At 37.8% G+C, this 24,163-nt stretch overlaps 1 protein-coding gene across 49 annotated transcripts in view; it reads right to left on the reverse strand.

Annotated features, from left to right (window-relative positions):
• The window catches only part of ZBTB20 (zinc finger and BTB domain containing 20), a 785,665-nt gene that overhangs the window by 184,170 nt on the left and 577,332 nt on the right, over window positions 1-24,163 (reverse strand). For 2 of the 49 annotated variants that reach the window (XM_078453022.2, XM_060640782.3), the window contains one exon: window positions 19,721-19,775. The exons of 46 other annotated variants lie outside the window; for them this stretch is intronic. The gene's annotated coding sequence lies outside the window, so the exon portion shown is untranslated. Of the gene's footprint in view, window positions 1-17,000; window positions 17,082-19,720; window positions 19,776-24,163 lie in introns of those variants that run through there. One more of the 49 variants, XM_081796582.1, reaches the window with a different exon arrangement.

Raw genomic sequence — 24,163 nt, forward strand, 5'->3', positions numbered from 1 at the left:
TGAAAAATATTTGCGTTACGCGTGCTAGGCTCAAAGCATAACTATCTAGCAAAGAATATATAACTGTAAAGCCCAAATGAATCAGGACCTTAATACATGGTTGGGGGGGGGCAAGAGTAGACAGGGGGAAAAGGGGTGGTTTGTGGTGAACTCTGATTGTGTTTTGTGATATTCTAGTAGAAATTATTGTATAGTGTCAATCTCCAAGGAACTAAATGTACTATTAATTAAATGGATTGTTAATAAAGATTAATCAATTCTGATTTCAGTTTACATTATGTAACGTTCAAGGGCAATGGTTTCCAATATTTCCAGGTGATATGGATCCCAATGAGAATCCCCTCCCAAAGAAACTCTTTAGAAACACCAAGTTTCAAAAATCTTCCAGACCCCATGAAGGTTGCTCATGAATTCCAGGTTCGTCACCCTTGGCTTAGGGGGAGAGGGGAGAAAATGCTCATGCAATTCCACTGCTTATCACCTCTAGGAAGCTTGACAAGTCGCTCCAAGCTGAAGCCAGAAGCAAACAAAATGTATAGAAAATAGAGCTCTTCATGGGTGTGTGTGGCTAGAGACACACAGACTCCTCTAAAGGCCTCCCAGACTCTGACTTCCCTAGTTCTTTATGATTTCCATAGAGGCTTAGGAACAGTGCGATAGAGGAGTAGTGAGCAGAGACATAAGAGTTACTATTTACTCAGCACCTTCTGTGGTTTCAGGCATCCTGCTAAGTAAATGCTTCTCAGATTTGAATGTGGGCATATCCAGGGACGTGGAGCAGCGTAATGGGAGCGCACCAAGCCACAGAATAAGTAATAAAGACATAACCGTCTTTCGGGAGGGTCAGTTGTCCTTGTGGCTGAGCCATTTAAACCCTTATTTGTACACATATTCATTTTCTTGGATGTTATAGGAGGAATAAAACAGATACTGTTTTGGTCCTCATGGAACTTCTAGTTTAGTGAAACAAACAAGAACATAATGAGTAGAATGCTAAATTTGTATGTATTTGTAGGATGCACCCTGAGCCATCACTGAAAAGTCTCATTTGTGGCAGATTGCTTCAGGCAATGGCCCAGCACCCTGAGTACTGGATCACTCACTTGAAAGGGAGGATCACCTCTGTGGAAGAGTTTGAAAAGCAGCATTAGCAGTGTATCATTTAATCCTGACTAGAAGAGGAAATACCATTAACTCCCAATTTACTATAGAAAAAGGGAGATTTGAGAAATTAGGAAACTTACCCCAAATCCCACAGCTGCTGGGATCTGAATAAGTCTGCCCCATTCCAAAGTCTACATATTTTTAACCACTAAATTACACTACATGTAGGTATTTCCCATTTTATGTTTCCCCTTGAAATCTGGGCTCATTCAGGATTTTGTAGGCTAGTTTAAGCTTCTCCTTTGGAAGGAGACAGGTTTGGCTTGATTTGTATTCTAAATATTTCACAGTGGTAAGGGAAAGCTATTATTATACCCATTTTATGGTGCGGAAGCTGAGCCACTTGCCAGCTGAGGTATCTGGCTGGGTTAAAAACGGAATCGGGCTGTCAGTCTTTCATTCCTCTTGACTGACTGAAGCCTAGGCAGCGGTCCTGTCCGAGGGCTTTTTTGTACATGGGATTCACACCGGCTGAGAAAGCGTGCGAGAAACTTTGCAAAGGGAAAATAATAGTGCAATACAAAAATGGAAAATAAGTAATCATAACTCACTCATAAAAATTGGTTACTTTTAGTGCTGTGAATAGAAAAGAGAGAGCTTATTCATCACAAATGAATCAGAAAATTAGAATGTGTCACAGCATTGATGACAGAGCTGAGGAATTCAGACAAACTGAAGTTCAACACTTATCCCTCTATCTGAAGAGGGTAAATGGTGTGACAACAGGGCAGAGATGACCTCTTACACACACCTTTAATCTTTCCAGTCTTTTCTCTTCAGCCCTCTCTCTAGAAGTTGGGTCGGTTTATATATCTTTGTTTTCTATGGGTAGAGATAACATTTTAACATCCTTTTCATGTTCTAGAAGTATTGTGTTAATTAATTCTTATGTGGGAGTCATTCCAAATAGTAGGATGAAGATTTTTACCTTATTGATTTTCCTAGTACCTCTCTGGCTTCTGTGTTTTCAAAGGCTGAGGCACTATTGGATTTTTAGATTCATATGTCTCTCAGAATAAGTGCCAGCTTCATAGGTTCCTGTCAATTGATATTCCATCTTCTCTATGGATACATGATTTCCTTTATCTGACAGATTCAAGAAATTTTATGCTAGATTTAATGACATTTCATGCACCCTGAATTTTGAGGTTTTTAATTCTCTATTTTCTATCTGGCAAAAGGTTTACAAAGTTAAAGTCAGAGGGAAGGGTTATTCAGAGTGCACACAGAGCCTGTGTAATCTCCCGCTAGGTACTTCGGAGCTTCCCAAAGAAAAATCTCTTCAAGTATTTTCATTCCTTTTGGTCAGTCCTAAGAAGACTATAAATGCCACAAATGGTCATTAATATCTTAGGGTCTGCTTTTCAAGACCATCCACTTTTTTGGATCCATCTTGAGAAGAATGATAAAGAAATCACAATGATGCCTTACCTCTCCTCAATATGCTATATTAACTCTCAATGAGTTAATATCACTCTGAAGGAATCATGTCTACCTTAAAAAAAATTTAGGTGATCAGATTTAAAAACGAAGGTTCAGCATTTAGGTCTAGGACTATTTCTAGGCCTGAGACATTGCTAAGATATAACTCGACATTCCACCCCACCCCATACAAATCCTCCTGAGTCTTCCTGATTTTTACAGGTATAGGGACCTGAAATACAAGAATGAATTAAAAGCCAGGGAGCCAGGTAGGGTGCAGGGCAGGGCAAAAAGCAGTATCAAGGACTGAATGTGTTTAATACAATTAAGATGATTTCTTACAGCTCCTAAAATAGACCAAACTCTTGTCAGGATGACAGTCAAGAGCTCTCTACAATCTGATCCCAAACAACTTTTCCTTCTTCTATATCTCAAACCTCTGCAGTTGCAGCTTCATGGATTCCAAACAGATTGGTATACCACGGACTTTTACTATATATAGTACACTGATATCCTTTAGGGGATGCTAGAAAGGTCTGGCATTGTTATCATGTGGTTCAATCAATTAGAAATATTTGGTTAACACTGCTAAATGCCATTAATGCCATTTGGCACAAAAAGGTTGTGCCTAATACAGGGGAAACTCATCTTGAGACTCCTCAGTGTGTAAACTCAGAAAGTAACATGTTAGTGGTACAGAGGGCTTTGGAATAAATATGGGCACAGCAGGAGAAAGAAACATCCAGATCAGTGTGAACAGAAGGCTGTCTTTACTCAAATGGTTCCCTCAAGTGTTTTTTTTTTAATTCAAAGGGAAAAATCATGACATAAAATTTATACCAAAAGATATAAATCAAGAAGGTACTTATACCCAGTGATCTGTTAGATACTAAACCAAGAAGACAGCATGCACACAGTATGTGTTTTAAAGACCTGGAAAGAGCTTTCCACAATATAGACTGAAAAATGTTACTTTTGTCCTTGTCACCATCAACTATTTGCTTAAGGGAATCCACAGTCTTTCACAATCTGGCCCCAATCCACCTCTCTTGTTTTTTGTTTGTTGTTTCTGTTCCCCCCCCTCCCCCCCCTCCACTGCTTCTTCCTTATATACTGTGACAGGCTATTGGCTCCTCCCTGAACATGCCTAGGACATCTTTGTCTTTGAGTCTTTGCTAACAGTTCACACTTGAATCTCCCAAGCCTAGCATAGTGTCCTAAACACAGCACGCACTCCAACATTTGTTGAAGAAATGCTGTCTGTCTATTTTAGGAGACAAAGATGATAGAAAAAAGTTGTTAAATCAGTAAATAAATAGCACAAAAGAGAGGTCAAGGAAAAGTTAATTTTAGTGTGTTTTAGGAGTGGGGGCAAGATAAGCTTTAAGATTAGGAAAACTGATGCTCTTTATTCTTGGGTCTAGCCAATGCTATGAGTCAGTTACTTTTTTGGGAACAAGTTTCAACCTCAAGGTTAAATGAACACAAATGCTCTGTCCATCAGCATATAATGAAAAAGCTGTGGCTATTTCCACATCAGCACAGTGAAATTAAAATATGCAGTGTCTTTTTCAGAGGCATCATATATGACAGAACTTTTTAAAATAGTCCCCTTTGCCACTCTCATACAGAAAGAGCTATAAAAACAAAAGTGAATGTTTAAAAAAAAACACTGGGATAATTTTGCTTCAGAAATAAAATGCTGAGGTATATCTTCATGGTTTTCTGACTATAAGAGTTGTTATAAAGAAGATAATGATCGACATTTTTGTCCTAGGGCATGGTGATATTAAACTGTCCAGTGAAGAATTTAAGTTAAGACTTAAAGATGAACATCCTAAAGGTGCAAGTGGTAAATAATCAAATAGATTGCTAAGAGCAGTTACAAAATTTCTATCTTCATGGCTATTTAAAAATAGGAAAGATCTTCATCTATTTTGGATGGAATAAATGCAGCTTTGCCTCCAGTCAGGAGATGGATTCAATAACTTCTCTCATCATGTTTAGCTCTATGTGACTACAAAATCCTATAACATGTTGGTCCTAAAAATTGTACAGAATCACAACACAGTCGAGTAAAATACATTCTACAGTTTGAAGAGGATTAGGCAATAAAAAAATCTGTAAATTACTAAATTCAAAATAGTATATACAATGCTTACGTCTCAATTCAATTTGCTAAGTGTATATGTCAACAAATAGAATTGAGGAAAATGTACTTGAACCTACTATAGTTTAAACATAATGATTAGCTAGATTAAAACATTCTAACAATTAATTCTTTCATGTGTAAGAAATTTAGCTGAATATTTCATAAACCTGGTATGAATATGCATATAAACTCAATCTCCTATTAAAAAAAAAGTTAGAAAAGACCAGAAAGTAATATAAGAACTCACTATTTTTATTCCCAGGACTATCTTCAAAAACATCAGGAGAACCAGTGAACAAGTCCTTTTAAATGACCAAAATGGGCCCCATATGATTAAGAATGCAAATCCAATAACAGACTTAAGGAAAGCTCTCACAGAGGTGGCAAGTTACTGGCTTTCTTGTCTATTTACCTTGCAGTTTTGGAGCTCGGCAGAAGTGTCCATTACATACAGCACACAGGGTTAGATGAACAGTTCCAATGACCTTGTCTGAACCAAATTCATTTAAAGCAGTTTGCTACATTTCTTAAATAGAAGATGAGCCTATTCTATCTATGGCCCACATTTGGACTGGATCACTGAACTATTGCCCAACTCTTATAAGCAAAGCACTAACATGCACCAATCAACAGGCAGCCCATAGCAGAGGCATCAGGAAGGTCAAAATACACACACATAAGAAATTGGCAGTACATTATAGAAGAAAGCTATTTCTAAAGATGAACTTTGGCTACTAAAGCCTTTGAGTGTTATTCAACCTTTGTTAGGAAAAAAAAATCAGTCCCAATGTAACCTGTAATAATCTAGCTAAAAAAATGTTGAGAGAAATATAGTTTTATTTTGCAACACATTATTTTCATAAGAACATGAATCAAAGAGATGGACTATGCCAATTTCTTCATAGCTGAATTGTTATAGGATATTGTTCTAGTCTTTACTAATGACTTTTTGAGGTTGGTTATGCTGTGATTAGGATTTGGAAGGATAGAGGTCTAAGACCTTTCAAAAGAAACTTTTTTTTTTTGGTTCGGTATCACTACAGAAAAAAAGCATTAAGCTAACTCTGACAACCTAACGAGGATAATGGTAATTGCGTGTAGTCATTGCTTATGCTGTTTCAAATGATGGGAATGAATTGAAAGGCAAAGGTGTCAAGCTAACCACAAACTTGAATTTTGAAAAGTCATAGTATAATAAGCAATAACATCAGTTGTTAGACTTACTAAAACTTACACCAAAACTTACAGATGCAGCAAAGGCAGTTCTAAGTGAAAAGTTCATAGCAATAAATGCCTACCTAAAGAAATAAGCAAAAAAAATCTCAAATAAATAAGAAAAATATCAAATAAGTGACCTAATAAAAGCAGCTAAGAGAAAAGTTCATAGCAGTAAATGCCTACCTAAAGAAATAAGAAAAAAAAATCTCAAATAAGAAAAGTCTCAAATAAATGACCTAACTTTACACCTTAAGAAACTAGAAAAAGAACAAACAAAGCCCAAAGTTAGTAGAAGAAAGGAAATAACAAAGATCAAAGCAGAAATAAATGAAATAGAGGCAAAAAGAGAAAAGATCAATAAAACCAAGAGCTGGTTCTTCAAAAAGATAAACAAAATTGACAATGTTTGGCTAGATTCAGTAAGACAAAAAGAGAGAGGGCTCAGATAAATAAAATCAGAAAGGAAAGAGACCTTAAAACTGATACCACAGAAATACAAAGGATCTAGGTGACTACAATGAACAATTATATGTCAACAAATTATACAGCCTAGGAGAAAATGGATAAATTTCTGGAGACATGAAATCTGGATCATGAAGAAATAGAAGGTCGGAACAGACCAATTACTAGTAAGAAGATTAAATCAGTAATTTAAGAACTCCCTACAAACAAAAGTCTAAGACCAGACAGCTTCACTGGTGAATTCTACCAAACATTCAAAGAAAATAGAAGAGGAGGAAACATTTCCCAGCTTATTTTATGAGGCCAGCATTATTCTGATACCAAAACCAGACAAAGATATCACAAGAAAAGAAAGGTCAATATCCCCGAAGAACATAGACACAAAATTCCTCAACAAAATATTAGCAAACCTAATTCCACAATACATTAAAAGGTTCACACACTATAACCAGGTAGGATTTATGTCAGGGATGCAAGGATGGAAATCAGTTTGATACACCACATTAAAAAATGAAGGATAAAAATTGTAGGATCATCTCAATAGACGCAGCTGAAAGCTTTTCTTCTAGGATCAGGAACAAAACAAGGATGTACATTTGTGCCACTTTTATTCAACATAGGATTGGAAATCCTAGCCAGAGCAATTAGTCAAGAAAAAGAAATAAAAGGCAATTATATTGGAGAGGAAGAAGTAAAACTCACTGTTTGCCAATGACATGATACTACATATAGAAAATGCTAGGGGTGCCTGGGTGGCTCAGTCAGTTAAGCATCCAACTCCTGATTTCGGCTCAGGTCACAATCTCACAGTTTGTGAGTTCAAGCCCCACGTTAGGCTCTGTGCTGACAGCATAGAGCCTGCTTGGAATTCTCTCTCTCTATCTGCCCCTCCTTGGCTTGCACACTTTCTCTCTTTCTCAAAAATAAATAAATAAATGTTAAAAAAGAAGAATATCCTAAAGACTCCACAAAAAACCCTACAAATCTGTTAGAACTAATAATGAATTCAATATAGTTGCAGGATGCAAAATCAATACACAGAAATCAGTTGCATTTCTATACATAACAACATACTATCAGAAAGAGAAAGTTAGGACATAATTTCATTTACAGTTGCATCAAAAAGAATAAAATACCTAATAAGTTTAACTAAGGAAGTGAAAGTCCTATACACTGAAAACTATAAGATATTGATGAAAGAAACTGAAGACACAAATAAATGGTAAGATACTCCATGCTTGTGGAGTGTAATAATTAAACTTATTAAAATGTCTATACTATCCAAAGCAATCTACAGATTCAATGCAATCCCATCAAAATTCCAAAGGCAGTTTTCACAGAAATAGAACAAAGATTTCTAAAATATGTATGGAAATATGAAACACCCCAAATAAGCAAAGAAATCTGGAAAAAGAAGAACAAAGCCAGAGGCATCATGCTCCCTGATTTCAAACTCTATTGCAAGCTATAGTAATCAAAACAGTATGGTATTAAAAGAGACATGTAGATTAACAGAACAGAATAGAGATCCCAGATATAAACCCACACATATATGGTCAATTAATTTATGACAAAGGAGCCAAGAATATGCAATGGGGAAAGGATAGTCACTTCAATAGATGGTGTTGGGAAAACTGGCCATACACAAAAGAATGAAACTAGACTACTAACTTACACTATATACAAAAATTAATTCAAACAAGATTACAGACTTGAATGTAAGACATTAAAACTCCCAGAAGGAAACCTGACATTGGTCTTGGCGATGATTTTTTGAATTTGATACCAAAAGCAAAGGCAACAAAAGCTAAAAATTAACAAGTGGGACTACATCAAACTAAAAAGCTTCCACACAGCGAACCATCAACAAAGTGAAAAGGCAACTTACTGAATGGGAGAAAATATATATGTGATAAGAGGGTGGTAGATATGCATAAATATATAAACTACTAATACAATTTAATAGCAAAAAATCTGATTACAGAATGGGCAGAGGATTTGAATAGACATTTTTCTAAAGAAGACATGCAGATGGTCAACAGGCACATGAAAAGATGGTCAACATCCCTAATCATCAAGGAAATGCAAATCAGAACCACAATGAGCTACCACCTCACACCTGTTAGAACGGCTATTTATCAAAATGATAAGAAATAGGGGCACCTGGATAGTTCAGTCGGTTAAGTGTCTGACTCTTGATTTAGACTCAGGTCATGATCTCACAGTTGTGAGTCAGGCTCCATGCTAAGCATGGAGTCTGCTTAAAAATATCTCTCTCTTTCTCTCTCTCAGTCCCTCCCCTGCTCTCTTTCTCTCTCTCTTTCAAAAACAAACAAACAAACAAACAAACAAACAAACAAGTAAAAGCAACAATGAAAAGTTCAAACTAGTGATGAAGTTATTTTTGTTCATTAGGTTATGGATATACTTTCTTTCGATTAAAAAAAAAAAATTCATAGAACTTACTCATGGCCTCCCTCCCTCCATCTCTTCTTATCACCCTATTTCCACATCCATATGCTATCAGGCAGTTGAAGAAAAAGAAACAAATGTGACCGGAACTGCTTCTGTGGGGACACTCTCAGTCCTCTGTCCTCCTCAACTGCAACTTGCACTCACTTATCTGAAAATCTATCAATTTAATTGTTTCAATACTTCCTCTCAGGGGAATCTGCATTTCCTTAACTGTCTTTACAAGATGTAGATTCAGGTTTTTTTCACAGGCAATTAAGGAAGTATGGCAATTATGTTCGTATGTGGTGGTGGATTCTGCCTTGGACTTTTCAAATTTTTCAATTTCACCACTTCCCCAATTGAAGAAGCCAGTGTTGCTTATAGTTTAATTGCAAATAAAGATATATACATAGGTTTGCCTACATCATATATATTTTTTTCCTCTCAAAAGTTATAAGAAATATTTAGGGATTTTTCTGTCCATATACTTCATGGATTGTTCCTACTGATGTCAGAGTAATTTACATAGAAGTAGAAGAAAACATAAATATTTTGCACTCAAACTTCACTAGCATGTTCTTCAGTGGTGCTTTCCTCACAGTCAATCTCCACCAGTCCCCGGCTCTTGGTTAGCGTATGCTTGAAGAGTCTTTTTCACAAAATCTTTCTTCCCTAGAACACTCTGCCTGTGAAATTTCCCTGTAAATACCTGAATTTTCTGATTCACCTAATAATGATCTAGGAATTGAGGACGTTTCCTGCCTGCTTTTTCACCCCCTACTTCGTGAAAGGATTAGACTGTAAACAACCTGGTAGGGATCCTGCAGGCCAAACTAGGGCTGAGCTGATCTCAGCAGGCAGGGAACCTGTGGCAGTCCGTGAAACACAATTATGAAAATAGAAAGGATTCGTCTGTACTTTCAGGAAGACATTATGTTGTTTCCAAGACGAGACTTAGCAAGTAAGCCGCGTTAAAGAAACCAAGCGAGACAATATGATTTCAAAGAGTCCAGCAGAGGTAGATTTCAAAAAGTGCCGATTGGCCAGGGCTTTCTCAACTGCAGCTTCATTTTCAGTGTCTGCCAGTGGCCTGCACCAGACGCTTGAAGGGAAGTCCATTCGTCTCTCACCAATGAAGCCCAAAGTACTCGTGCTACAAAAGGATTCCTTTCTTGTCTCCAGAGGCAAGCATCAATTTGTGCCCCAGAGTCTGAGAGTTCATAGCTTTCTTTCAATTTTGTTAAGTCTGCACATGCGTGGTTCCTCCTGTGTGATTTGGTCCTGAGGAAGTGACCCACCCACAACTCCACAGAGCTAATTAACCCCATACTGAGTGGGTTTTTCCCCTCATTTCACACATCCACTCAGTGCTTTAAATGACCCAGCAGTAGCATGATCAGATGATTTTTTTTTTCTTCTCAAAAAAAACTGTATAGTGATGGGAGAGCTAGGGTGTATCTGCTCAAATTCAAAACAGCAGTGTAACCCTAAAATATTGCCCAATAACATTTTATCAGAGGGTGCAGAAATGCTCAAAAATGCTTGAATTAAACCCTTTAATGTTATTCAACTTATTGAAGTTTCCATTTTAAATAAGTAATACATAATAAATACTGAGGTAGAGAAGTTTGATCTCTATCCAGATTTTTTTTTAACGTCTCATTTTGCTAGAAAAACTAAAAAAGACCTAGCCTCCTTCCTTATCTTTAAGAGCCTCAAGAGAAGGGCCAATGAGAAGAATGATATAACTCATCTTTTTTTCCATTTCAAGGAATAGGCTCATGTTTTTCTAGATTTATTTTTGCCAAAGTGAATGCCTCGAAAACTCAGAGATGCTCACTGTTTTCTAACTCTTCAAAAAAGAAAAAAGTGAACATGATGATGGTGGGTGATTTAATGGAAGCAGCTTGTCGACGTGATGAAACTGAAAACGCTTTTACAGAATATGTCCACATGCTAAAATAAAAACAAAATCTTTAACATCATGTGTATGGTGTAGAGTGGTTTGTGTCATTGCAGAAGAAAGGAGAATTGTTAATTTAGACAGTAAGTGTGAGGTTCTGCTAGAAACCCTCATGGGTACATCACGGAAATAGTTCTTGGTCAGACAAATGGAGCCAGACAAGTTCTAGTTCTTTCAGAAGCTATCGAAAGGGCAATCAGATTTTAAGTCTGTCATCTCTGCTACATGATAAGAAAAATTCTTGGCTATTTCCTTCAGTTAGACTAGTCTATGACTTCAGAATTTTAAAGATTTATACATAAATGGACAAGAAAATGACCTCCCCTGGATGTCCCATCTTAGGCAAACGGTCAGTTCTCTCTCATTCTCAAAAGCCCGTGTGCCAAACTGGCTCATTCTGGTATGACTCGGTCATAGAGCATGCACGTCTTGTGTGAACTTTCAACCTCTCTTTCCTCTGCAAAGTGATTTATGTGCACACTAGTAAATGCCCAAGAATTCCATAATTCTTAGCACAGCAGAGAGTCAATACAAGGGGAAATCTATCTAACATTTAAAATTCTTATTTGAAGTGTCTTAAATACTATGCTTTGGGACCAAAGACCTTATGAAGTTCTAAAACACATTCAGTATTGTTCCCTAAGCTTCTTGTAGGTGTGGCTGCTAACCGGGAGTGTCAGGTGGGTAAAACTGATTAAACAGGCAAAAAGGAGGTCCAATGAGGCACAGGTTTTGTGTGTGTGTGTGTGTGTGTGTGTGTGTGTGTGTGTGTGTGTGTTTTACCTACAGTGGTCAGAAATTTTGTATTTGACATATAGCCTAAATCAAACTCTTATATCTGTGCTTCCAGTCTTTGGCTGAAACTGCTTCATCTGCAATAGGGTTGTTGTGATTTCCAAGATTCCTGTCCATCAGGCTTTTTCAGACTCACTGATGCTTGGGATTCTGAAGCCCTTACCGTGGTCTATGAGACCCAATCCCTCATTACCTCTCTTGACCTCATTTCCCATCACTTTCATGTAAAAGTGGTCCAAGTATCAAGAGAATATGATTGCCTAGATGGGTGAACAAGAGCAGGAATGCGAATGGGATTAAAACGAATAAATCAATAAAAATCAGTGACTTTATGCCCTTGTTAAAATTCAACTATCTCACTGGAGAACCTAACAAAGTTTCTGAACTTTCCTTGAGAATTGGTTACATAAGGAAGAATATGCAAAGCATTGCCCACATGGAGGCATGTATTAATTCGTTAATTTAACAGATATTTTTTCAGAGTCTATTATTAATTACTCTGCTAATTGGACTTTACTCTTGCTCTCAAAGACCTTTCACTCTCATGTATGCTTTAGACAGTTATACCTCCATTACCACTGACGAGTTATTAGCCCACCAGGTTAGGTAATGTAACAACCTCCCCTTGTTCCTTATTCATTCTTTCCAATTGCCCTGTGACAACTAAGGCCTCATGAACGACCTCCTTGTGGTCTATATTATCAACTCTATTTCTTACCTAGATAAGAAACCCCTTCCCCACCACCTACATTTTCTTTCTCAAACAGCCAAGAAAATATTACAAAAGTCTGCCCAGAACTATTGAAGTGTTAGAAATGGGTCCTTACAGACCTATTTGAAACATGAATTTTTTTTTGGAACAATTAATGGGGCCTCAGCCCCTAGGAAGCATATCTTGAACTACAGGCAAATTATGAGTCAATGGTCTGCCAGACACAGCACTCACTACTCTCCAGGATAGAACATTTCAGCACACAAAAGAGGATCCTGGTCTTATTCGAGTAATCCCCATCTCAGAGAGGATTTAATGGAGCACATGTCTCTGGCCTCTATGGTCCTTATATAGAGGAGTACCTCCATCATATTTTAGTCTTTTCTAAACTTCACTATCTTAGGTCACTATGTTAGTGAACATGGGATAAAAGACACTAACTCTTCCTCAACTTATTAAATTTTTTCTTCCTCATATGCCCAATAAACAAAAATGGAAGGATTTAATATATGTACAGAACAGCAAATGTTCTATCCCTACTTCTTTTCAAATACTTCCTTTTTATTATAAACAGTGGTGATGGAATTATAAATACCATTGTTTTACATCTATGTTAATACTCTTATTATCTTGCATAAACAGAAGTGAACAAATACCTACATGACACCAATCAATCCCTTCTTTAAAAATGCAGTTTTCATCTTTCTAAATAGTAGAGGGAGAATTAATGAATTCAACTTGTAGTTTACCTGTTTATATTTTGAATGTTAATAAAGTAAAACCAAATTATTTCTAGAGTTCTTTTTCGAGATGCATCAGCCATTAACACTCTCCATGCCAGCATGGGATGGGGGAGGGAGAAACGAATGGCAGTGGGTCCCAAGAGCCATTGGTGGCTTAAGGGGCTGGAGAGGATGTTAAGCTGCTAGGGCAGGAGATTCCGACCTGTTGGGTAGGTGGGAGATATTTGCTGGCAGTAGAAACATTATTTTTGTAGAACAAATGGCTAGGAGGAGGTCATGTGGGGCACTAGGTGAGAGGAATATCCAAACATAAAAAGCACTCTTAGGGGACTGGGGCAAAGGGAAATCACTACTCATTCCATCTCCTCACTGGTTTTCCTTCTTCTCTAGCGTGCTTTCTCTTTTTATTACTACATTTTCTCTCTCTCCCCCGTTCATCAGCTTTCGTTCATTTGCCTCTTTATAACAAAGAAGCATGTAGGGACAATTTTAGGAGACAGTGAGACCAAAAAAGAATTTAGAGAAGACTTCTGATAATATACTATACATTCATATGTACAAGAAAATACAACCTATATTTGATTGACCAAGAACTAGAAACTGGGACTTTTGAGATTTAAAAAATTCATGGTATGTCTGGTCATATTAATCTCTAGACCAGCTGGTTTTTAGCTGTGCTGGAAAGAGCTTTAATAGAGTCATGAGTAGGAAAAAAAAAAAGGAAAAAATGGAATTTTATAAGGATTTATATTTGTAAGGAAAAAAGGATCTTCTTCATAGTTGTCTATTGAAGTTCTCACCCAAATTATTTTTTGAACTTACAAATAGACCATATCAAGAGAAGGAGCTTAAAAATTCTCATAGGTTTAGGCAACTACTAAACCCTGTGTATTATGTTCATCATAGTCACTCAAGCAAGTAGAGGATAAGTAGAGCATGGTATCTCACAGCGAATAACATGGTTGGTTACTTCGCCAGTCTGACATAGGGAGACAGGGCCCACAGGAACAGGGTCTCCTTATGAATACCATAAAGAGACACCCAGGTTCATCTGAATACATAGGGCATGAGGGGTTAGTTGTACAGTGTCAAATGGGAATTACCTAAAAGTATTCTCTAACCAAGCACCAACTTTTTAGCCTTGTCTTTTTGGGGAAAAAAATCCAATATAAAGCTTATGAGAATACTTTATTTGGTCACTGGTTGGGGGAAGGTTGCTGAGACAAATGACCACATTTAATGCCTAAAGGCAGGAGGAAACAAGGAAAAATAAACACAGAAAGGGAGAGTGAGTGCCAAAAGAAGGGTGCCAGCTCTGGAGACTCACTAACAGAATAGAGAATCTTAGAATGAGAGAAATAAATGAGCATGCTTTAAGGAAACATCAGTACATTTTTGGAACCAGGGGCAAAAAAGAAAAAATATTTGCCTCTTGTCATTTATCACCATTGCCCCATTTATTCTACTTTTATATACACAAGTAACACGCATTCCCTAAGGATCTGCAAATTGCAACAATGGTGGTCATGATGGCAAAACATTAAGTTACTTTAAATCATTGGCTAAGTTGGGAATGAAATCTTAACCTGCAGGCTTTTTCTGGGTCCAGTCTATGCCCTCCAAAGTATTCAGTCTGCTTTCTGTGGTTTCTCTCTGACCGGTGTCAAAAGATAAGTGTGGTAGGGGCAAGCTTCTAGAAAACATGGTTGCACAAAACAAGTACTCTACCTTCTTACCAAAGAGTTTTCGATTTTCGCTTTTTCTCTTTTTTCCCCCCCAGATTATTAATCTCCAATTTCTTCTCTACCATCCAGGACCCTCAAGATTATTAACTTTAAAGCACCTCATCCATGGTTCTCAAATGTACCTGGCTAGTTCTTGAGCCCAGATGAACCTGCTCATGTGTGTTCTCAGCTCTCAGGCTGCTGAACAATGCTGGAGAAGACTTCCCAAATTGTACAGCTTGGGGCCTCTCCAGAGTCCTGGTTTCCAGCTGGTGTTTCAGAACTGTTACAGTTCTTTTATTGTTCCCAGTAATTTTCCTTTTTTATTCCCTGGCTTCCATTTATCACTCTAATTAACTCCTTATAACTTACCTCCTACTCTTCATTCTCAACTAACCTTGTATCTTTTTTCAAAGAGAAACAGAAGTCATCAAATTGCATCTCATCCTTCCATCTCTCTCAGAACCCACCCATAACATCTCAGAGACCTTTCTGTCTACTACTTACAACCTGCTCCAGGATGTCATTATATTAATTACTCCTTTCTTCTGTTTTTTTTCCATTTTGTTTATTGCCTGCCAACATGCTTCAGCTGCCCTCATCTAAAACAAATAATAAAAGCCATAACAAACCAGCAAATAACAAACCATCTTCTGTGGACAACATCTTTCCCTTCTTGTACCACCTTCAAGCTTCCTAAAACCCACATTTATTCCTCAATGCATTAAAATCTGGTTTCTTTAGCTGTTTCTAATTAAACTGTCAAGGTCACCAAAAACCTCTGAATTGCTAGTTTTCAAAGTCCATTCTTTAACCTCATCGTTTTATTTCTTTCTTTTTAAAGTCAGGTTCATTGATGAATAATTTACATACAATTCACCCATTTTATACCCTTCTATAGTTTGAAAAGTTTTGAATTCTGTGCTGGTTCCTTGATGTCTGTAAAATAAAGACCAAATGCCTTTGATTCCTATACAATTTCCTTCTGAATCTTTAGCAGTCTTCCCCACAAAACCCATTGTTGGTCACAGATTATTCAACAAAATGTGCTATGTACATTCATGCCTCTTGGACTTTCTTCACGTTCCCCCTCTATATTATAAACACACAAGTTTTTGTGTAATATAGTAAATGTTATTAATATCACCATATCAGTTTCCATACAGACTCATGAAACTAGATGTTATTTTGAGAAGTTGATGTTTTCAAAATAGAAATTAACTATCAAAATAGTACTACCTTAAGATTTGTTATTTTAGTATTATGACACTATATTTAAATTCTGCCCCCTTGTACCACAGAACACGACTATATTTGGGAATAAGGTCATTGCAGATGTGATTAATAAAGTTAAGATCAGGTAATACCGGAGTAATCTAATATGACTGGGGTCCTTATAAAAGGGGAAATTTGGACTCAGACATGAACACAGAGAGAACACCATGCAAAGATGAAGGCAGAGATCAGGGTGATGTTTCTAGAAGCAAAAAAAAAAAAAAAAAAAAAAAAAAAAAAAAGAAGGAAAGAAAATACCAAAGACTGCCAGCAAACCACAAGAAGTTAGGAGAGATCCATGGTACAGATTCTCCTTAGAGCCCTCAGATGGGACTAACTATGTGGACTAACTAGGTGTCCAGCTTCTACAACTGTGAGACATAAATTTCTATTGTTTAAGCCACCCAACTTATGGCACTTTGTTATGGCAGCTCTAGTAAATGAATACGCTTAGTAAATGAATCATTTTTGAGTACATGTGAATACTCATTATCTCATTCACTTATCAAATACTGAGTGCCTACTATGTCCTAGACATGCTCTAGGGTGTTAGGATGCATGCCATCAAGATATATTTGTTGAATAAATGAATGAGAATTTTATCATGTTCCTGCATTTTCTTTTTTAAAAAGTTTATTTATTTATTTTGAGAGAGGGAGAGAGAGAGGCAGAGAAAGAGAATCCTAAGCAGGCTCTGCACTGTCAGCACTGAGCCTGATGTGGGGCTTGATCTCACTGATTATGAGCCAAAATCAAGACCTGAGCCAAAATCAAGAGTTGGACCCTTAACTGACTGAGCCCCCCAGGCATCCCAGTTCCTGCTTAATATTAAGCAATTAATATATCAATCAACATAGGATTGATTGAATGAATGCTTTCCACTTACTCATTTGACAAATATTTCCTGAATACTTACTATGCATCAAATACCATTCTGGACCAAGAGGATAAAGTTATTGGTAGGACAAATTCTCCACCTTCCTGGAGCTTAAATTCTAGTGGGAGAAACAGACATCAACCAAGAAAACTAGTAAATAAATTACATAATTTCTCTCTGTGCCCCACACTGACAATTATACACACTTATCCTTCTAATTCTTCAACAATGCTCAGGGCATCAGTAATACTTTAAAATATTCCTAAATACCATGCCCTGTTCTTTTTCTTACATTCCTGAAATCTCTAAATAATCCTGAAATATCCCTAAGATTAATGAACTTAAGCTGTTCCCTAGACTTTCTGATTTAAGTATGATTTTAGGAATTTGCATGCTACTTTCGAGTCTACAAAATAATGATCAACACAATAAAGTCTGATAGTGGGGGCAGGGTAATCTATAGGCAGTGCACAGGTTGGAAGTGTTTGGGGATGGCTCCACCTCAAAAGCTGTGTTTCTCAGTCAGTCAACACATATTTCTTAAGCATTTACTGTGTGCCAGCCCCTGTGCTGAAGATAGTGGAACTGTGGGTAGAGCAGGCATGGTGCTGAGCCACACTGAGATTCTAATCTACAGGGAAACATCTGAACAACAAATATCATAGTCCAGTCCTTAATTTCAATGATGATAAGGATATATGAGAAGTGTTAGGAGGACGCCTGGGATGGGGGACTTTGCCATGAGGGTTTTGTGAGAAGGCTTCCTTGGGGAAGCAATGCCTAAACACTGCTTTGGGTTTGGGGTAGGGGTATTTGTTTGAGCAGGGATGGCAAAGTCTTATATTTTTTCTTCCTCATCTCCTTTCATCCACGTGCACACATTTCAAACACTTAAAAGCATTCTTCAAATATACTAAGAACACCAAAACTAAAACAAGAGAAGGGCCCTCCAGAGGAAAGAGGCCAAAAATAGAAGGAAAAAAAAAAACCCTAATCTCACCATTTGTTTTGAAAACACCCCAAATGATTAAAACATATTATAAACTAAAACATATGAACTAATCACTTGCCAAGTTTCATTTTTAAATCAGTGCTGTTTTTGAGGTTCATAAACTGAGAAAGAGTCTTCAAATATGAACTTGGTTTTTCTTTTCTTGGCCTCCACTTGGCTTGAAGCATTTGCTATTAGGCTGTGTAGAGGGAAAGGGATCCAGCTGGTTAGGAACATGTGGCACACATCTACTAGAATGTAAGCTCCACGAGATCAGGGTGTTGTTTGTTCATGATGGCATCCCTGATACAGAGAAGAGTGCCTGCAAGATAGTCGAGATTCAGCAATCATGTGCTGAAAGACCAGCTGAATGAATATTCTGGGACTTTGCAGGAATTTTCCAACTCTCTTTTCTTACCCAGGCTACATCTTGCTCTAGGCCAGTGGTTCTTACCCTGGGGCAATTTTTGTCCCCACCAGGGTACGTTCGGCAATATCTAGAGACATTTTGGGTTGTCAAGACTGAAGAAGTTGCCACTGACATCTAGTGGGTAGAGGTCATGGATGCTACTAAACAACTTACAATGTGCAGGACGGTTCTGTACAACAAAGATTTATCAGTCCCTAAATGTTAACAGAGCCAAGGTTGTAAAATGCTGCTTTAGGCCCTTTGTTTCTATTGGGTTATACCTGGAAGTACAATCCTCCAATATATTTGAGAGGAAGTTGAGTCCTAGAGGAAGCAACCAAAAGAGATTTCTTACTTCATTCTCCTTCCTTCTTCCCAAAAGAATTGCCTCCACCCTAATGCACTTTGGGAGACAGCCATTTTGCCTTTTGCCCTCATGGGTCAATATGCATTTGCTGGGGAAATCATCTAGAAAAGTCTGTCTCTACAATGGCAGTGAATCATTTTTATAGCTTATTGGTAATTTCCCTGAGTTTACCTAAGAATATATCCCGCTTTCAGTAAAATTAGCTTGTTTACAGACTACTCATGTATCCCTAAGAAAAAGGAATGTCTTCCCCTAACTCAACCAGTTTATCTGTATCTGGTCAGAAGCTTTGCACCAGTCTAGCTTTATTCATAAGATCAACTTCATGAATTCCAACAAAACCCAATAATGTGCCTGTAGGAAGACTGAGTTTATAGCATTTCCTCTGCTTCCTTCCTTGCCCTGCATATTAAAATAGTACTATCTGATTCTAGTTTTAATGGGGAAACTTCCATGGTGCCAAAGGAGTACATGTGCCGATTTCCCAACTCTGATGGTTGCTCCAGTAATCTTGGTATTGTGGCATGTGTCCCAGTTACCATAGAGACTGCATACACTAACAGTGTAGCACTAAGATTGGTGGGGAAGACACATTTCACAGAAGCTTTTTTGGAGGGATAAAGATAAGACACAAGAAAGAAAGTGAGACTGCCAATAAAGAGGCACAGCAAAGAGAAGTCCCTGACAATCACAGATTCTAGAAATTCGGGACAACAGAGATTACAGCTACTACTATAAGACCAACATACACTTTCCATTCAAAGGCTGTCTCTGTCAGGAAAATTTCAACTATGAGGAGAAAGAACAGATACAAAATATTCTAAAATAAAAAGGTAAATAAATGAACCAAGGTATAGAGGTACCAAGGTATAGAGGTGACAAAAGTGGTATGGCCACAAAACATGTTTAGATAATTCAAGCCAAGGAAAAAATAAGTAATCTAAGAGCACAATGAAATTGGAAGTTATATTTCTATAGGATGAGTGACTTACAGAGAGACTGGTCCTCAGGGAGTAACTGAAGTTCTAAGTGCCTCTGTTTCCTTCACTGCAAATGGAAAGAAAACCAGAAAAAGATGACCACCCTCTCATTTTTTAACAGAGGTCTCCTTAAATATCCCAATGGTTTGTGTTATGACAGATGAATTTGATCCATGCCAAAGAAAATCGGACAAAAACTCTTAGAGAATACGTAAATTAGGGGACATTGTTCACCATGCAAATATGTTCATTCCATAGTTTTTTAAAATAATGAGAGCTTAGAGTTCACGAATGGTGTGAATTCATGCATGTTCTTTTTCTTTGCATACAATTTTGAGGTATGCATTTTTACAGCTATCAGGCATGTATGCAATGTAAAGAGTCCAGGTGTTGAATTGTAGATGTTTTTAAATAAGAAGGCTGGGACAGGATGTGGGCTGGTATAGGGGATGAGTAGGAGTGAATTTAAGAGGAAATTAGTCTAGGAAAATGTCAGATAAGTGATCAGAAGTTCCTTAATGTCCAGGTCACATTTGTCTATGTTTATTCCACATACTTCACACAATTATGTCCATTGCCCATTAGACATCCATGTCTCCCAGTCTGAATTAACATCAATATGTTAATATCTTTCAAATCTGTATTTTAAGCCATTAGTTCTCTCCTGACCTCTGGCCCTCTATAGCAAATGACCTACTGGAAAATTCCAGTTGGATATTTCAATACGGCCAAAGCTGACTCATCTTCTCCCTTAAAGTTTCTCTTATTCTGTTCTCTATGTGAGCAAATAGCATCACCATTCACCCATATGCCCAAGCCCCATACCTGGGAACCATCTGTTGCTTTTTCATCACCCCTCAAATAATCATCAGATTTGTAATTCTAATGTAATTTCTTTTAATAACTGAGGGAGGTTTTTGTGCATAGAAAGCAATATTTACAGTTAATTGGATTTAAAACTATTGTGTGTGTGTGTGTGTGTGTGTGTGTGTGTGTGTGTGTGTGTGTATATATATATAATACTCTATCAGTCTAGTAATTTCAGTATAAAATAAGAAAAAAAAACTTTAAGGAAGGGTGAGGCCACTAGGTAGAAAATATGGAAACTCAAACTATTTCAGCTGTCAGTCAGGCAGTTGGAAGAATGAAAGTTAGGGTCTCATCTGGGAATGCCTTCCAGAATGATTCTAACAAAGTCACCAATGAACACACTGAATATTTTTGTAGTAACTATAACAATGAGGGATTCTAAGTCCATATCCTACAAAGGGATTTTTACAACTCATGTCTTCTAAGTTCCAATTCCACTCTTACCTACCTCTTTTATAACCACTTTCCACTTTATAGCCTGATAAGGATAGGCAGTATTTTATTTTCCCCATCAACCCAGTTTCTTCATTCTGGTGACCTTTTACTTATTGATGTTTCTCACATTTCTAGGTCTCTTGTTCTCGCTGTACCACATTAGCTCAGGCCTCTGCTGTCTGTCACTTGTGATATGGTAATAGTCCACTGTACTATGTTCTCTTTATTTTTCTGAGCCTCTGCACATGTCACTACCTGTGTCTAGAATGCTCATATTCCCTGATAAACATTTACCAAATGAAAAAGAAATGTACTTTAGATGTTGCTGCTTTGGGTGCTAAACAGAAATAGTGGCCTATCTAATATTCTGGATAAACCTGCACAAAGTACACTTACTTTCAAAATTAATTTTGAAGAATCTGAAAATTTTGCCATGGAGAATCATGGGGCCCATGCCACAATATTAAGTTTTGTATTTAATAAAAACATCTGCAAACTCAGGGAAAGAAGCACTCATTCTTTCTTCATTCATCCAGCAAATATTTACTGAATACCCTTTATAGGCCAGGCACTGTTGTAGACACTGGGGATTTCTTAAAGTAGAAAATAGACAAAAAAAAAAAAAAAAACCACCCAACAACCCAAAACCATACAACAAAACCCTGCAATCATTGGGCTTATATTCCGTGGCAAGGGGAAATAAATATATAAATAAAACCTATATCTGAACAGAATAAATGCTATGAAGAGAAAGGAAGCAAAGCTTCTCAGTGAAGCTTGAGAGGAGTGTGTGAGGGATCAGGTGCTCAATAAGGACATGGAAATTAATAGGGAAAACAATGTATAGTGCCTTCTGGACTACTGTAAAGGCTTTGGCTTTTCCTTTGAGTAGATGGATTCCTTTGAGAGAGTTCTGAGCAGAGCAGTGATTTGGGCTGACTTAAATGGCCTTACCTACGTTACAAAGAACCACTCTGGCTACCATTTTGCGAATAGACTATACGTGGCAAGGCCACAAACAGGGAAGATAACTAGGAGGCTACCGCAATAATCCAGGTTAAAAGGTGATAGTAGTAGGAGCGGTGAGGATAGGAAGTGGTTAAGATTCTGAATGTATTTTGAAGATCTGCAGAATTCGTTGCTAAAGTTGAATTTGTGATGGAAATAAAAAACTGGGAGAGAAATAAACCTTTGGGTTTAGCAACTCTAAGGATGAGGTACTGTTTATCAAGGCGGGGAAAACTGTATTTGCTGAGTAAAATAAGGAATTCCACTTGGGGATGTTAGGTCTCTAATGTCCATTAGACTCACAATGGAGCTGTCGAGGAGGCAGCTGAACATGTGGACCTAGAATTTAGGCCTGGACTAGAGGTACGGGCTGGAACCACAAGCTTGGGTGTGACAATGAAGGAAGTGAATGGAGATAAAGACAGGAGGTTCAGGGATTGAGCTCTAGGTCCCTCCAATGTTTACATGTTTCAGAAATGAGAATACACCAGCAAAGGAGACTGAGAAAGAATGGCCACTGAGGTAGGACGAAAATCAAGTGAGTGTGGGAGACTGAAAGCCAACCAAGTGAAGAAAGTGTTTTAATGTGAAAGAATAAGGAGCCATAGAAAACAATCCTGGCAGATGGGGGAAAGACAAGACTGAATTAAAGGACTTGGCAACTTGGAAATTACTGGTGATCTTAGTGGTGGGTGCAAACGTTAATGAGAGAAAGATCAAGAGAGAATTAGAGCATAGAACAGGAGAGTGTCCGTAGTTATTGGAGGCATTTCTTGAGAAGCTTTGGTATAGTGGGACTCAAAGGAATGGGATGGTAGCTGGCAGGGATTGTGGGTTAAAGAAGAGTTTTTTAGAATGAGAGAAATTATGACATGTTTGAGGGCTACAGGAAAGATTTAGAAGATAGGAACAAATTGGTAAAGAGAAAGCAGGGGTATCTTTCAGGGGTACTGTTCACGAGTGTGTGCGAACAGGGTGGGATTGAATGCACAGTGAGGGTGGACTGAGACGAGAATGCACAGGGATTATCCACAGTTATTGGGGAGGAAGCAGTGTGTGGGCATGCCTGCAGATGGGAGGGTAGGTGTGCTGGAGAGCCAGTGTTCAAGCAAGTTCTTTTTTGACTGTTTCTATTTTCTCAGTGAAGTAGGAAGGAGGGTCATAAGTTGAGAGTAAGAATAGGGAAGGAAATGTTGGAGGTTTGAGAGAGGGGAAAGACAGGAAATGCTCTTGTGGAAATACGGGGAAGAGAATGGATAGGGAAGTGTAATATGGTTGCAGGGCAGATCTAAGAGCCTCTTGGAGTGATCAGGAGTTTACAGTGAGAGTCATCAGGTTACTTGTGTATTTTTCTCCAGCCACTGTTAGCTGGCATCAGGCCTGGAATAGGTATGGAACTGCAGATGATCACTATGGTGGGGATTTGCCAGGAGAGGTCAGTGAAGAGAAGATGAAAGAAGTTAAGGGCATATGCAAGGAAAAGATTAAAATTGTTGTCCAAGGAATCTAAACTATATAAGGAAGTGAGAATATGAGGGGCTAAGGGTGGAATCAATGAATGAGAGGTCATAGAAGGTTCAGGAGTTGTTGTAATAAGCGGGATTGCAAAAATATTAGGTGGTGGTTGAAGAGAGGGATGCTTGAAATTGAGATTATGGAAAAGTTGTAATTATTAGTAATTAAAATGCCACAAGTGTAACCATATAAGTGGATAGCTACAGTAGGGTGGAGGACAGATCATAAGACAATCAAGGAATTGAGATGCAAGGTGTTGGGAAAGATTATATATTTAAACACAAAAATGACCAAGAACTATCATAAGGTGGAAATAAAAAGAGGTCAGTGAGCCAGTGACAAAAATCTTTAAGAAATTGAGGGTGGCAGCCAAGGCTTTAGTGGGTCACTGCAACAAGGAGGGATTATGGGGCCAGAGAGCTTTCTTACCCCCTCCCCAAGTTTTCCTTTCTCTCTTTCCATCTTCCCAGTTTATATGACTGGCATTAGCTAACTCTTAATTTCCCTGCCTACATAGCTATAAATCACCTGTGACGTCCCTTTGTTCATTCTCTTCAAATTATATCCAAGTCCTAAGAATTTCTACTTTCAAATATTTACTCTTTTCTCTCCATTTTGGGCCATCAC

This window comes from Panthera onca, chromosome C2 (genome assembly GCF_046562875.1).
Source record: "Panthera onca isolate mPanOnc1 chromosome C2, mPanOnc1 haplotype 2, whole genome shotgun sequence".
NCBI lineage: Eukaryota > Metazoa > Chordata > Mammalia > Carnivora > Felidae > Panthera > Panthera onca.